Raw genomic sequence first — 15,212 nt, 5'->3', positions numbered from 1 at the left:
GTGTTTACAACTGACTGTTATGTGGACATTCAAATCAATCTGTTGGCAAAATAAGCTATTTGTATGATGATCATGTGTGAGCAGACGTGAGAAATAAGGAAATGTGCAGTCTGTCAGGGCTACCTTCCTGGTCTTTTGAAACCACTAAAGCCTGCTTAGTAGCCTACACATCCCACCAAATAGACAATAAACTCGCTTTTGGAACACGATTATAAAATGATAAATGCACCAGAAAAGAGAGGATGCTATTTTCACTTTTCAATAGAATCATTTTGTCATCAACCCGTAACGTTATAGCCTAACGCAGAGTGTAGCCTATCGTAAATGAAGGTGGCACACGGTACATTCGTTTTAATCAGACTGTTTTATGTCGGGTTCAATGTTACAATAATCCAATACATGTCGGATCTTTAGTCGAATCCTGTGATGTTCTGTTTTTTGCTTGTTAGGATTGGATGTGTCTGTCCGCCCCCCAGTTCCTGCCTAGCATAAACAACAATGACTTGGCTTAATGGTGAAATCTAGCTCGCGAATCTACTGCCCCACACGACCGGTGGGGAGTGGTGTCTGATATGCCACTGTGGAGGTTGCCTTGCAGTTGATGTCTGTTTCAGGAGCGATGGCCTCGCTACCACTAGCCCTGAGAATAAGCGAGGGACTGTCACATAAGTTAAGGAAGTGTCAGCCGTGATAAGTGTACTTTTGCCAGCACGTACCATCTCCAGGATACGTTTTCATTCTTGCACTTGCAGCCCTCTCGTCCTGCCAAACCGCAGAGAAACACAGCCTTACTAGCTGACGCCTAATTGTTACCCCGAACTCCTGAAATGCAGGGGATTGTTTCAAAATCTGCTCAGCAACGTCAACTAATGTTTTGGTTTTGTTCTAGTAGACTTAAAAAACGCTGCTGAATTCTACATCCCATTCTAGACCATATCCAGTGGATTTTCCCATGTTGTCAGTGCTAGCAGATAGAAGGCAACATAAGGTAGCCTGCCACATTCTGTGTTGTATTTATAGTCGGAAGCCTATCAGCACAGTGTGTCATTCAAAACTGACCTAGTTTGTCAATTTGTCAAACTTGTGTATTTTTGTCAATGTGTTTGTATGAGGGGCGGTTGAGTGATAATTCACCTCCCACAGAAACGCACTGTCCTATGAAGCACCTTCACTCAAAATGCATTCACAAACTCGTAGAACAATGACCACTGAGCCAAGTGCTACTTCAGCTTTGCAAGCCAAGAGTCAGGGAAGGTTAGTTACAAACTTGTTTAAGTTAATACTGATAGAACCGAATATTGCTATTCTACTGTTATTTTGTATCTTCTGATTCTGTAACTCATACCCCTGGATGTGTACTATGTCTGTCTCACTGAGACCTGAACCGTTAGCATCTGAACCCCGGCCCCACAGATAGCCTCCTTACTGCACACTTAAATCTGTTTTGAGATCATCGCAAATGCAGCAATACTGATGTTAACATTGACAAAATTGCCATAATTTTTTTAGAAAAATCTGCATTTAATTGGTTGAAAATGGCTCAACACGCCATCCACTGTTTAAAATCATCCTGAACTTTGCAATGCCAATGCTGACTTAGAGTCCACCGTTTGGGACTTCTCTCCCCACCCTCAGCCCTTTGCATACTTTTTATTATTTTTCAGAATTATGCAGAGGAGGGAGTTAGGCTCAGAGGTGGGGGTGGGGGGGGCACACTTTAATATTATAATGGAGGTCCTCAACCACAAACAGTTGCACAATGTCTGATGTCACCTTCCGCCTAAAGAGGAAGCGCATAGAGATTTCATCAGTGCAGAGGAAGATGGCGATAAGGTTCCTGCTCCTGGGTTGTAGGCTAATTGTCAGTGCATAAAGGCCACCATTCTCTTTGAGTTCTAGAACTCCATAAGTGCTCTTAACAGGTTCTTATGAATGGGTAGAGGTACTGCAAGGAACCCCCTAGCACATTCAGAGGGATTCACTGTCAAATAGGTTTGCAAGTCACAATCGATATTTAATAAGATCCGTGTGCTGTCTCATATCTCACAATGGGTATTATCACCTGATTGACAACCCACTCTTAAGGTCTTCATTAGACATATAGAGCATTGTTATCTGTATCCCGAGCAGGTTCTAAAGAATGAAATGCATAACATAAATGTAATATCTACCTGCTGAGTCTGAACCTCTCCCCGGGTGAAACTTTATTAACTGGTGGCAGGTGTGAGCGTGTTTAGGCCACGCTGGGAGGGTGAGGTGAGCTTTAACCTGCAGGCCACAAGCTGACTTCCTTCTGTGTGAAATCTCGGGTTTGAAGATGACTAAGTGTTTTCATTCAGAGAAATGAAGGTTATAAATCCACATTAAAAATGGAATTGCTGTTCCAGCTGAGGACTTGGCTGGTTTGGTAGTAATTAATTAGAGTCGGCTATCAAATTGAGACAGAATTTGCATTTCATAAAAGTGTGCATTAATCAGCGTGGAGAATGTTGACTTAAAATGCTGATGAACAACTTTTTGGCTTGCTGTGTGGCTTCAGAGGTTAATTTTCTCTAAGCGCAGAGGGACCCACCGCATGAGGCCGGTCCATTTCCCCAGCTCATTACTCTCTTATCACCGTCGTTTATAGCAGGGGTTGGAGGCTCTGCAACCTCTTCAGCCATTTCCTGCTATTATTCTACCTTTCTGTACCTAACAGTAGGTCCACTGTGTATGCACACACAATGGTTGAAATTAGTGTAGCTCTTGAAGTTGTGCGTGCGCATGTGACCTCAGTGAAAAGTGCTGTTGGTATTTGTAGATGGAAAGGTTTTAGCTTTTAGCTCCTGGTATCCAACCAGGCCTGGGGCTCCTTTGAAGCCCTCTCTCTTGTGAAAGCAGCCAGAAGGCCTCATAGACCAAAGCTCTGTCGCAGAGCACGGTCACTACAAAACAGAACCCCTTCATTTACACCTTAAATTATCCTTGAAAGTAATACTCATTTTTCAGTGGGAAAATTAAGAGAGCACGTTTGCAAATTAAGAACCACTTAATATAAATGAAGGGCTTCTGCATAGTTTCAGGGGTAAACAAAGGGAATGTAAGTGTATTTGAAGTGGTTTATATTTTGTAGTGGGTATTCTTCATCTCCTCATGACAGCAGTGTCTGGCCAGGATGCATCCCAAACCTGGCCCAGGTCTGGCCCAGCCTCGTCTCGGCTGGATCGGATCTAGTCAGCTGTTGTAGGGGACATTTCTCTCATTCCACAGTTTTCCGCTCGCCGAGCTCACAGCTGCATGTGAGGGTATTTTGTGAGCCGCTTGTCATTTCTAAGTCGGGCTGCTGCAGCCGTTCTTCGGAATTTAAGGAGTTTTTCTCATGTCTCCCAAGGAGTGGAATGTTGCTATGGTGCTGAGAATGGAGATAAGAAAGCTGGAGCAGATTTGATTCCCAGCAGAACTCAGTTCAAACCTTTTTTTAAGGCAGTCTATGGTAATTGTACAATCTGCTCATTGTTGCGCCTTCAACAGTAGAGTTCTGTTCTTGTGACCATAGTAGCAGCAGTTAGCAGTTAGCTACCCTTACAAATCCCTTAACAACTGAAACACAATACCCACTACATTAGTGAACAGTTGTGCCTTGACGTTTGACTGACAATTCTGGGATATTTTTTGCAGGTGGATTGATGTGATCTAATATAGTGGATATTAGCTTGCCTTTACCCAAAATGCGGCTCATATTGAACTTGTTCAGGAGCTTTTCCTTAACCTTTGTTTTTAAATGTGTGTTAGCTATGCCTGCCTGTTACTACCATCCTTTGTTTTGCGGGTCACCTTAGGCGGTGGTGAAATAGACCCATCATTGTGCTGGGCACAAAGCAAAACGGTTATTTTGTAAATGAGCCTTTCAGGTTGTAGGAATATACGAAACATCTCATATTAAAACTGCCATCTTACTGATGTAAAAAATCATACACCCAAGGAGTTCTTTTTAAAATATGCTCTTTAATTAAGGAGTCCTATATTATGTTATTTTGGAACACCTACAACCATGTGTTTTTCCATCAAAGAGCAACATAAGGTGCATTAGGAGTCATTAGGCCTGCTGTGAGAATTGGGACGCATTTGGGAGAAGTGGTCACACAAGGTCATTCACTACACATATGTGTACAATTTGTCATATGGGTGTTTTTTCCAGGTCATTATTGATGAAAATCACACATAGACGGTCACTGAAAACATTTTAAATAATTGTGTTGCTCTTAACCGCTGCACAATAGGTGCACCACTGAATTGAGCAAGCTATTGATGTGTAATCTGTTTTTTTGCAATCAGTGACCAATTTGCTTTCGAGCTTTGCTTGCAGCTGTCGTGTGGTAAATATCTCTACCAGTGCCAAGGTACCGTCCACGATTCAAATCTAATACACCTTTTTATCACATTCAGTAAATTGCTCCGCATTGTCCTCTAGCTGTCTGTTCTGTGTGTGTCTTCAACAAACTCTTGTGTTTGTGCACAGCCCAGGCTCTAGATGGGAAACAAACAAATTGGCTCGGACTGAGCCATACACAATTCCATCCAATCGTCATGTTGCTTCAACAGCATGAAAGTGATGGGTGTAATTTGATTGGCTGTCAAACTCAAATATCAACAAATCGTGGACTGCACTTTAAAATGGAAATGGACAAACACAGAAAATGTGTCAGTATAGAACTAGAACAGTATAGAACCCTAGGTCCTAGAACTCCTGAGAGCACACAGCATTCACCCTGGTCATCACTATCTATTATTCAGCAGTCACCTGATAGCTGCTTCTCTTCTCCATTACCGTAGCCTACCCCGAACTACATGCTTACTCAGAATAGCATGTTTTCCACAACCACAAGTTTGTTCGTTTGTCACCATAGCTGCCAGATGTCTTTATTACACATGTCACGGGCAGCCGGGCTCCCTGCATTTGATAAATGCTACCCTGGATACAGTCAGTCATGTCATGATTCTTGAGACACGTTTGGGCAGAAAATGTATTGGAGGTATAGATAGAGTGCAGAGAGCTAGGTGCGGTTTTTATTTTCTTTGTCGTTATTCAGGAAATTATGTTCTATCTGTAATGGACTTGTGTTTTTCTCGTGGTTCAAAGCCTTCACTCAAAAACACACGAACTGTTGGGTAGTTTCCATACTCTCTGACACACCATGTAATAGTATCAGTAAACTTCAGAGAACTTCAAGCTTGGTGGAGAGGGTCACTCACACACACACACACCACACAAACTCATTCAGTCATATTTACACACAGAGTCATTGAAAGAGCTGAAATCAAATGAAATGATGGTGCGGGTAGAAGGGAATAGAGCCTGGCTAGGAGCCTAGACCCACCATTGGGGCATCACCATTGCTTAGTGGTCCCACAGTGAACATGGTAAATTAAATTTAATTCACTGGATGTAGCCTCGTTATGCCTCTGGGGACTCTCAACCCCCCCTGCGCAGGTGTGGCAGCGCGGCTGAAGATTACTTCAAGAGCCTGGTGCCTAATATGTGCCTTCAGCTGCGCTGGTGTCTGGGTAAGCTGCCACCAAAACAGCTTTCTGGGCTCAGGCGAGGTGCCTTCATTTGGGGGAGAAAATCAGTGCTTCACAAAAATAAACAAGGGAATACAGAAGTTTAAGAAAACGAGAGTACATTGTTATTAAATTTTTTAGAAAATCAACACTTATCTAAGCGATCGGATTTGAATGGGGAAAGGGTAGCATGACCGTGACCATAGCAGAGCCTGACAACCTCACAGCAGGTATTTGGTTGCGGCGTTGAATAATCCATGGCCGCCTTGTGCCAGTGTTCCATCCAGTCTAAAACCAACGGATGAACTAATTAGGGCTGGTACACTGGCCTCACAGGCCTTTCTCTGGAACGTCTTTGTTTTCATGGATACTGCCATGCAGCAGGGTTATTATCCCAAACGAAAAGCGTTTTGTTTTTTTGTAAACTAAAATTCCTGAAGAAATGGAAAACTAAAGTAAACTAATAATGATTGCTAAAAATACTAAAATAACTATTTTTAATTGAATAGTGAAAGCGGCACAAACAAATGCGTGGTAAATGTAGGTAACAGCTTCTGTGGTGTAGAAATCAAAGGGGAAAATCCCACAAATCGTCGTCACCTTCAAAGTTACCACTGATGGGAATACACTTTACATACATCCATGGGAAAGGGTGTAGGGAGACAGGGACTGGGAGTTATGAACGTAATGTTTTTAACAACCTCATCTAGCTGTACCTGTCCGTGTTTGCATTCAAAAGAACTATGGTGATCGTCCACAGTCCTGACTTTGTAAGTGGGAAACAAACATAATGGCTCGGACCGAGCTATAAATAATCCCAGCCAATCAACATGGTGTTTCAGGAGCACAGAAGGGAGGGGTGTAATTTGATTGGCTGTTGAGCACAAATATCAGCAACCCTTCGCGGAACTGAAACCAAATCTCTCACTGCATCTTTAACAGCCTTTCAGTCTATCGTATATGTTGAAACGTTGATATCTTCAGTGATAAGCAGATTATTTTTCACACTGCACTGATCCTTGACAACTGTTGTCCTTAGCTGATTTATGACTAAAACTAAAACTGAAACTATAGTAAACTAAACTAAATGGAAATAAGTCCATGAAATTCAGACTAAACTGAAACTAATGAATCCTCTTGTGAAACTAACTAAAACTAAACAGAAATTCAGATTAAATACGTACGTATTATCAGAATTAAAAAACTTTGAAAATGGAAAACCGTGACCATGTCATGCAGAAGGACCGCCTGCTACTAGCCAAACAGGGCTTCCTGCTGATTTAGTCCTGGTGAGGGGAGGAGAGAAGAGAACAGACACCTGTAACACAGATGATGAGGAGCATTCATGTTCACTCTTTCCTTACACTATTATTCATTCTTCAGACTGAAGACTCAGAACATGCTCAATATGCATGTACACATGTATATGTATGTGTAGGGCCTAATATGTATGGATGCTGTCAAACAGCCATAGGCACCAATCTGTACAGTTGTGTCCCAGTCTCCTCTGAAGTCTGTCAGCAGCGAGATGAAGGGTGGCACAAAATGAGTGTTCGTACCGCGCCACAAACGGGGTGGAGATAAGTGCTGAAACACATAATCCTTGTGAAATTGGCCAACACAGGTGTAGGCTGACAGCAGAACATGCATGGCGTCGAAGTCTCACAGACTCTCTCTCATGTATTCCCCGCCTAGGCGGTAGGAACTGTGCTGGCGGCCACCTGCAGTCGTCTTTATTTAATTTGGCTTTGGCTCTGTGGCCACAGCATTCCTCAGGATAAAAACAGAGTCCATGGCACAGCCTCTGGCTCTTCCTGAGTTGTTTAGCTATTCATCTTTAGCACTGATGCAACGCTCCCTCAGGCCTGACAAATTGATAATGAGCTTGAGAGTAATGTGACTGCCGAGTACTGTGCTGTTGTGAGCAGCCATCTTTTTCAGTGAACTCGGTGTGTTGGTTAGCATTATTCCGGCGGGGTGCCTTAAACAGTCACCAGACTTCCAGCAAATGAAACACAGCCGTGTCTTAAATCAGTTGTCACGGCGATGCTCTGATTAGTGGGGGTGTAAACAGAACCCTGCCGCCCACCCGTGACGTCGCCAGGGCAACCCTCTGCAACACTTCCTGATCTGCCTCCAAGTGTAATTACGGCTGGGCAACCTTTGCTTTCACCTCGCACAATGGAAATGTCAGGAGACTGGTTCCACCACCTCCACCACCTCACTTCTCTCCACCTCCAACTTCACCATGGAAGCATCAGGGGCTGCAGTAGCAGCTGCTGACGTGTGTGAGCGTGTTTTCAGGCAGAGGAGATCAGTTGAGCTGTCGTCAGACTTGGGCGGATGTGTAATGACTGTGCATGTGGCGTCAGACATCGAACCCGTCATCTCCTGCTCTTGTGTCTTCTCGTGTGTGTGTGTGTGTGTGTGTGCGTGTGCGTACGGCGTGTGTTAAGATTTCTTGAGTTGAAGTTCAGCAGAGACCAACTTTCTTTGTATGTTTTATTCATAACTAAAATGACAGCCTCCATAATGACTGTTTTGAAATGATCTGGTTAGCTAGCTCTATTCTAGCTTCTCTATTCGACACTCTGTCAACAAACCTTATCTGGGCCCTCTTTGTCTCTAAACAACTAACATTTGAATGTGGTTTGTTCACCAGTCAACCAATCAATAAACTTCCATTGAAATGGGCATCCCTGCCATCCAGTCATTCTGTGTGTGCAGTGCACTACGCATTCTAGGCAGGGGGTGGTTTCCTGTGAAGGCTAAATCAGGAGAAAGGTAATGAGAACCGTCACGTGGCTTAGCATGTTTGGCTGCATAGGTGAGCCTAAGACCGTCTGGCGTCTGGCGTCTTGTGCCTTTTGAGACGTGTGCTTCGGGGTCACTTGCACTTGTCCACTGAAATCAATATTTGGTGATCATCTGCAAGAGAAAGACCACATGAACCAGATAGTCAACAGGAGTTTAAGTTTAAGTGTGATATTGTCTTGCAGAGAGACGGCTATCCATTTGTCTTCTCACACCTACACAGTATTGATCGATCGTGCTCAGATGTGCTTTCAGGTGATCTGTACGGTGTTGCACAGGGTAGCTTTGTTTATGGTTTGAATCGTGACGTTCAGCTTCTAGTGTATGAGACGGGGTTGCGTTAGGCTTGTTTATTAACTGGCTGTGCAGATTAGGGATGGGCATAATTAATCGACGATCGATTAATTGATCATTAAGAATTTCCTCGATGAAATTATTTTTTCATCGATTAAAACTAATGCATGTTCTGTTGCGTAGTGTGCGTGTAATTTATTTATTTTAGGGCTGTCAAAGTTAACGCGTTATTCTATGAGATTATTGTGGCGGAGATTAATGCAATCAAATATTTGAACGCAGTTAACGCAACTTTGTTTACTTCCGGTGCGCGTTGACCCGTGGCACGAAACCGCCCCTTGTCTGCAGTCAGTTAGATAGAAGAGACCGAGACGGTAGTTGAAGATGGAGAGAGCTGAGGGATTGTTGGGCGGAAAGTTTCTGTTTAAGAGGCAAAATGACAGAACAATCGACAAAACTAAAGTTGTATGTAGCATTTGTCAAGCTGAATGTAGCTATCACAGAAGCAGCTCATCTTTAAGTTATCACCTTAATGCAAAGCACCCGACAGAAAGCAGTCCCAGGTTAGATGGTCGCCAACCCACACTCCACGACTTCTCTAGGAAATTAACTAGACCAGTCCGTGAAAAGGTTACCAACGCTGTAGCAGTTTAGGTTGCGGGTGACTGTCGGCCCATCAACATAGTTGAAGACGGTGGGCTGACTGAGGTGATTCGAATTGCTTCAGGGGACAATTCTTACGATTTACCGTCGAGGGGCACCATTGTGTCTCGCATACATTCCTTGGCTGATGGCGAGAGAGCACGAACAAAATACAATTAAACAACAGTGTCTAAAATAATGAATGAAGTGATTACTCGTTAATTTATAAGATTTAGTCTTTGAAAGAAAACAAACTTTTAATCACGATGAATCTAGATGAATGAATTTCAAAATGTGAGATTAATTAGTTAGAGAGAAAAAAAAACGAAGGTCAGTTGTGTTTATGAGCACCGGCTTCTAGCTGTCGGCTCCGCTGCTTAAGAGTACAGCAGCGCATATTTTCAAGTGTAACCATTGAACGGATCCCGTTTAACTGCCACAAGAGTTGTCCATCTTGTAAGTTTAACTGCCACAAGAGTTGTTCATCTTGTAATAAATATCTCAATGAGGAAACACGCTGTGTTTTTTCTATTTTCACTGCATTTTAATATAGCCTATAAATAGTGAATTTTAATATAAAAATATTAATGATTAATCGAAAATCGATCGTTAATTCTCCCGACGATCGATTAAGACAATTTAATCGAATGCCCATCCCTAGTGCAGATGCTTGAGTTTAGGTGGGCAGCTTTTCCCCTTTTTTATTTGAGTTTTCTAAAGGCTGTGTGTGTGTGTGTGTGTGTGTGTGTGTGTGTGTGTGTGTGTGTGTGTGTGTGTGTGTGTGTGTAACTGATGTGATAGCACTTAAATACTGAGCTTGTATGTCCCTGTTGTTTACAGTTTTTTGCATGTTTGTCTCTTTTAGTTTTTTAGCCTAAGTTCACCACACACATTAATTTTCACCAACCCCGGCATGCCAATTTTACCCCGAGGAGGGTGGAAAGAAGTCACCGGTCTTGTAAGGCGAATCAAGCCTCAGTCGGAATCAGCGGCGCATTTAAGTCTGGCGTGTCTTTTGAAATGGTAATATCTCCGTACGGTAGAGGAACGAGGCGCTTGGATGTGCTCCTGTCAGGTGAAAGGGGATTGGGTTGCTAACTCGACCCGATCTGGGGACTCGTGAACCAGGGGTGTGAAGTGAAGGAAAGTAACCCCGGGCGACAGAAGGAGCAGGGCTCTAGAGGAGGCCCAAGGTGGAATGGGGATTATGGAGTCTTCCAGGAGAGAGGGAGGGAAAGGCGGAGGATGAGGGAGAGGGAGGAAAAGGCAGAGGATGAGGGAGAGGGAGGGAGGGAGGGAGAGAAAGAAAGAGTGAGCGAGGGAGGGAGGGAGAGAGAGGAGGGAGGAGGGCCTGGAGTCTTGCCTTATGAAAGGAATTCTCCGGAGGCACGCTGCGCTTTGGCCCACAGCCTCACTGCAGAATGACTTCACACAGGGAGAGACACACACACACACACACACACACACACACAAGCATAAATTGATATAGCTGAATTACTCATAGATGGAGAGCCCCCAGCCTACCAGACACACACACACACACACACACACACAGATTGATACATCTCAATGTGTTCACACACACACACAGATGGGCTGGCTGGATCTCCAACAGTGTTTGCAGCATCTCCAGCACTCTCCCTTAGTCTCTCAGTCACAGCCTTAGTCACGTGAGGTCACTGCTGAGGTCCTGTGGGGGTCTTAGGGTCCTCTCCTCTTCTGTTCTCCTCTCCTCTCCTGTTCTCTTCACTTCTCTTAACTGTCTGTTCTCTTGTTCTCCTCTCCTGTTCTCCTGTTCTCTTCTTCTCTTCTCCTCTCATGTTCTCCTCTTCTCTTCTGTCCTATTCTCTTCTCCTGTTCTCCTCTCCTCTCCTCTCTTCTCATCTCCCCTCTTCTCCCCTCTTCTCCTCTCTTCTCCTCTCTTCTCCTCTCTTCTCCTCTCATCTCCCCTCTTCTCCTCTCTTCTCCTCCCCTGCAGACAGAGAAGCCCAGGCCTTGGTGTGTTTATGCCAGAGCAGGCCACTGCTTGTCACACACCAGCAGATTGGTGCTTAATTGGTGTAATACTGTTTTTTCATAATGTGTGTGTGTGTGTGTGTGTGAGTATTTGTGTGTCTGTGTGTGTCTGCCAGACCGAGTGGATATTGAATTAGCGCTGTGGGCTTCAACAGCCTGGAGTCAGCAGGATTGGCTTATCCAGCTGAGGGCTTCCTGGTGGAGTTGTTTCAGCAGCTCCACACATGGGCTGCACTGTTCACACAAACATACAACTGCGCATTGCTGCTGTAACGTCAGGGAGGAGGACGAGTTAAAGAGGCTTTAAGCTTCATCAGAAGACCCACAGAGTAAATGGATTAGCACATATAGCTTCAGCGCCACTGATTTAATTGTGACGGCTTTAAACACAAGCTGGGCATCAGACGTGACCAGTGTTGGTAAGAGTGGGGGAGGGCTGTGTGAAAGTGGACCGCGCGGCCTGAGGTCTTTATTTCAGACACATTCTCCATGTTTGTCAGATAGATGTTCCCCAGACATGCACTCCGGCACTGGCCCTTTGCAGCTGGGTGGGTGTGAATGTCACGTCAAAGGGCCGGTCCTCACCCCTAAAGACACAGACAGACAGACAGACAGACAGACAGACAGAGAGAGAGAGAGAGAGAGAGAGAGAGAGAGAGAGAGAGAGAGAGAGAGAGAGAGAGAGAGAGAGAGAGAGAGAGAGAGAGAGAGAGAGAGAGAGAGAGAGAGAGAGAGAGAGAGAGAGAGAGAGAGAGAGAGAGAGAGAGAAGGGAAGATGGGGGGAGAGAGAAGGCGTCTGGAGAGAGAGACGGGTAAGACAGAATATGATAAAGTGAGAGCAGGAGACATACAGAGAGTGAGATCGAGGTGGTGAGAACGGGAGAGTGAGAGTGAGAATGATGTGATGTGAGAAAGGGAGTGATGAGAGAGAGAGTGAGAGAGAGAGGGAGTGATGTGAGAGGGGAGATGTGTGAGAGAGAGAGAGGCTGTGATGTGAGAGAGAGAGAGAGAGAGAGGGAGTGATGTGAAAGAGAGAGATGTGAAAGAGAGAGTACGGAATGATTTGAGAGAGAGAGATATGGTGGGAGAGACAGAAAGAGGGACATTCCACTTACGGCCCACTTGCTGTCTGTCCCCAGCTGCTGCTGTGGTCACACACACACACCCCCACCCCCACCCCCACACCCCCACACCCACACCCACACCCACACATACTCACACACACACCCCCCCACACAAACACACATACACACATACACACACACACACACACACACAAACCCACACCCACCCCTGTCCTCCGACGGCTGCCATGTCAGCGGTGGTGTCAAAACACCCCTCAAAATCACTCAGTGGATCACACACACTTGCAGACAGGCCGACACGCACACATCACACAAACAACGACACATTCACACACAACATAGACACACTCACACACAGACTCTCTCTCTCAAACACACAAGCACGAACGCACGCACGCACACACATAGGCGCACACGCAGACACACGCACACACACACGCACGACTGAACCCTTTTGGAGAAGACTGATGGCGTGGCTGAGACCTTGGCTTTGTTCTAGCCGGCTTTATGCTGCGTCACGACAGCAGCCCCGGCGACAGCAGGCTGTACCGGCTCCCAGAGTCGAGGCTGCGGAGGGCTTCTGTCGCGAGCCGAGACCTCGGCAGCGGCGGCGGCTGTAGATTTAACAACAGAGTCCTTGTAGAAAACATCGGATCAGCAAGGTCAAGGACTGTGCAGCTTATTTTCCCCACTGCGCACCGGGTTGAGTTAGAATGTGCTATGACACTATTTATCTAACAGATTTGCTCCAGCTGTTATTACAGTCTCAGTGTCTCAGTACTGCCTGTGACCAGATTCCACTCATCGAGCCTATTCTTCCGTGACCCTGCACTCAGTGCTAAAAGTAAATAATGCCTAAACGTTTCGCTATCGCCTCTCTTTAATTCCATTCACAAGTTCGGGCTAGGCTGTAATCTGTGTGCTGGTTGTGCTGTGTTTGTTTAAGCTGGTAAAGCAGCCACTGAAAGGTCACTGTGTTTGTTCTAAACATGGGACTATGCTGGCGACGTTCATTTCCACTACTCTGGCTCTGTTTGGAGGCCAACCAGTCAGCCTAGTGTTACCCAAACTCGGGTTACGTGACGTGACTTGTGGGCAGACTGCCTGAAAGCTGCACTTCGGCATCAGCCGGGCTTCTGTTTCAACCACCTGGGCAAGAACAAAGGCTATTGCCCATGCTATCAGTTACCAAAGCTGCACAAACACATACAGCACTCTTGGTGCGTGTGCGTGTGCGTGTGCGTGTGCGTGTGCGTGTGCGTGCGCGCACGTGTTTTTGCCTGTTTGTGTATGCCTGTCGGTATCCTGCTGTGCAAGTCCCACAGTTGTATGTTGTCTGGGTGTTTTTTCTTCAAAAAAAAATCAGCAGCACGTTGTTTAGAGTTTTTTTTTTTAAAACCACCAAGCCAGCGGTAAACCGTGTTGGGAGTGTCAGGACAAGGAGGGGGGCTTTTAATAGGCTCATACACCAGAGCTGCCAGCCAGGGGCTACTGTTTTTTTGTGGTTTCAGCATATGGACACACACACACACACACACACACACACACACACACACACACACACACACACACACACACACACACATACATACATACAGGCAGAGAGAGACACATACACACTAAGATACCCATGCACACACACACACACACACACACACAGAGAAAGAGAGAGAGAGAGAGACACACACACACGTAGATGAGAGTTGCAGAGGGACGGATGGCAGCCGTAGTGAATAACACACACAGTTGCCTATTTGGGTTGATATATTCTCTCATGCCCATGGGGAATGCTGGAGCTCTGAGCCGCTGGTGAGACTCTCGGAGCTCGAACAAAATGTAGCGCGACTCAGTGAGACTTAGCGAGACTGAGTGAGACACTGTGCTGCGTTGGCCACACAAGGGCCTCCATTGTTGTCGCTGCGGTCTTACCGGCACTGGCTTCAATAATATTTAAAATGGGTCTTTGGCATCCACGTCCTAGTGGGTGTTAAACTTGGCTAAGTAGCCACTACTGTGTGTGTGTGTGCCACTTCTGTGTTTGTATTTAATGATTGTTCTTAATCATTTTTATCTGAGGTTTTATTTTTCAGTTGAGCTTGAGCATTCATTTTTAATAAGGTGTAATTAGCATGGCTATTAGGAGGGATGTGTTTTGGTGTCCCAATGTGCTATTGCACCACACACTGCGAGAGCTGATTGAAAGAGGGAGTGGAATGTGGATTTGAAATGCATCCGTTGGTGAATGTGGGAGTATTTCCTGGTCATCGTGTGTGTGTGTGTGTGTGTGTGTGTGTGTGTGTGTGTGTGTGTGTGTGTGTGCGCGTGTGTGAGAGAGACGCATGCATACATTCTAAAGTGAGTGATTAAGCCGCATAGGTCTTTGATGTAAACTCATTATCTCCATCAACAACGGGTGATTATTTGCTGTGACGGGTGATTATTTGCAGCTAAGCCTGGTATTCATGAATAGTTTCTTTTAGTGTGTGTGTGTGTGTGTAGGGGGGGTCTTTTGATTCCTTTGCAGTATGAGTGTTTTCAAGGTCAGAATCCAGAGCATGACTCAGTGCTAATAATTTCTCTACAGTCCTTAGTGAGGTGCAAACAAAACATAACAAGCTTAGAGTACGTCAAATTTGATTTCATCTTATCAGTTGAAATGGCATTATCAGTACAAATGTTTTTTTTGTGTGTGTGCGCGTGTGCGTGCGTGCGCGTGCGTGTTCAGGTGAGCTGAATTAGGCATAGCAGTCAACAACTGTCTGGAATGTTGAACACAATACAGCGTCTCCATGGTAGATGTCGGCTCAATTGTTGCGTTTG

At 45.2% G+C, this 15,212-nt stretch overlaps 1 protein-coding gene across 1 annotated transcript in view; it reads left to right on the top strand.

Moving 5' to 3' along the window:
* The window catches only part of arfgef1 (ADP-ribosylation factor guanine nucleotide-exchange factor 1 (brefeldin A-inhibited)), a 64,414-nt gene that overhangs the window by 559 nt on the left and 48,643 nt on the right, over nt 1-15,212 (top strand). The gene's annotated exons all lie outside the window — the stretch shown is intronic.

Source organism: Clupea harengus, chromosome 17 (genome assembly GCF_900700415.2).
Source record: "Clupea harengus chromosome 17, Ch_v2.0.2, whole genome shotgun sequence".
NCBI classification, from domain to species: Eukaryota; Metazoa; Chordata; class Actinopteri; order Clupeiformes; family Clupeidae; genus Clupea; species Clupea harengus.
Note: the sequence above shows the minus strand (reverse complement) of the source record. Positions and strands in the feature narration are given on the sequence as shown.